The 1,430-nt window shown below is 46.3% G+C and overlaps 1 long non-coding RNA gene across 1 annotated transcript in view; it reads right to left on the bottom strand.

Annotated features, from left to right (window-relative positions):
• Nucleotides 1-1,172: 1,172 nt before the first annotated feature.
• The window catches only part of LOC119592307, a 32,519-nt gene continuing 32,261 nt past the window's right edge, over nt 1,173-1,430 (bottom strand). The window contains exon 3 of the long non-coding RNA XR_005230432.1: nt 1,173-1,325. This is a non-coding gene — a long non-coding RNA (uncharacterized LOC119592307). The remainder of the gene's footprint in view (nt 1,326-1,430) is intronic.

The raw sequence follows: 1,430 nt of genomic DNA, 5'->3' as shown, positions 1-1,430 counted from the left end.
CCACCGTAAGGGAGGAAAGAGGAAGTGAAGAGACTGAGAAGTGATAGAAAGAAGTAAAAAGGGAGAAAGGGAGGGAGAGAAGAAAGGTACGAAGTAACCAATGCAAGAAATGAAGAAGGAAAGCCGGGTAAGAGGATTAGCAAGGCTAAAAAAGAAGGAAATGAAGGAGATAAATGATAATGGAGAGAATACGAAGAGAAAAAAACATAAATGACGAGAGATAAAAAGCGCGAAGAGAGCAGAAAAAAAAGAAAATAAGAGAAAAGAAAATCTTCACACTCGAAATAAAATTTCCGAAGCAACATCGCCAAGGCCAAGCGCCAGCGCACTCCCAGGGTGATCGCCCCGCGCTGTCCTTTCGGAAACAACGAGGAGGGCGACCGAGATGACTTTCACGGCGAAAATAAAACCCTGGGGCGAAGTTGCATGTCAGGAGAACACGCACGCCTCAATTGCACCCTTTCTACAGACGGCCAAACGAATATCTTGAGAACCAGGATGCAACAAGTTCTTTTATTGAGTGAACATTACAATTGTGGTTCAGGTTCGTTTTGGTATTAGGTGAATAATGCGAAACACTATGGATAATTGTGATCACGCTGTTTAGATGAACGCCCTGCATTACTCTTTAGGAAACAAGCGGATTAATGTAAGAATTCTTACAGTGAAATGACCTCGAGCTGTGTTGCACGTACCTTGAGGTAACTTGAGCACCAGCATGTGCCACATCCCTGCGTTAATAATTCAAAGCAACGCGTGAATCAAGGCAGTGTCATTTGAAATTATAATTAGCGATGGCCTACTGTATTTCCCAACATCCTACACGACTACACGGCCTGCAATCTGACTTCTCGGTGGACGAATATGGGATACAAGGGCGGACCCATCCTGTTCTGTTTGAACCTTCAGCGCACTCACAGGATCAGAAGCATCATCAGACGCGTTTCCCGTCCTTCGGAATCGCCTAAATCCTGCCTTTTCACTCTGTGCACGATGAATAATCTACGCGGTTTATCATGGGTGAGTGTCTTATCGTCCATTCAAGGCCTATAACGACATTCATACTAATGCTCACACTTTCTAAAGATCGTCGAAAGAGCAGGTAATCAGAACACAAGAGGAAAGTTACCCTTGTCGTTCTGGTTACAAAGCGTCTCGTAAAACAGCTTACCTCCAAGCAGAAGATCTGGATGGCGGTTCAATCAGTCTGCCATGACCCTGCACGCCCACTGCCGCCCACAGGAGCACTGCCGCGACGCCCACGCCCGCCCGCACGTTGCCCATGACAGGCCGGTTGGAGGTCCTTGCCGAGAGACAGCGATAATCTGAGGAAGAGGGAGGAAAAAGCCGTTAAAGTTTGTGTTTACAAAGCCACGTCGGGATATTGTTACCTTGATGTTCGTTGCTTCCCGAAGTTGACTGAATTATAC

Source organism: Penaeus monodon, chromosome 30 (genome assembly GCF_015228065.2).
Source record: "Penaeus monodon isolate SGIC_2016 chromosome 30, NSTDA_Pmon_1, whole genome shotgun sequence".
Taxonomy (NCBI): Eukaryota; Metazoa; Arthropoda; class Malacostraca; order Decapoda; family Penaeidae; genus Penaeus; species Penaeus monodon.
The sequence above is the reverse complement of the archived record's forward strand: the minus strand, read 5'-3'. Positions and strand labels throughout refer to the sequence as shown.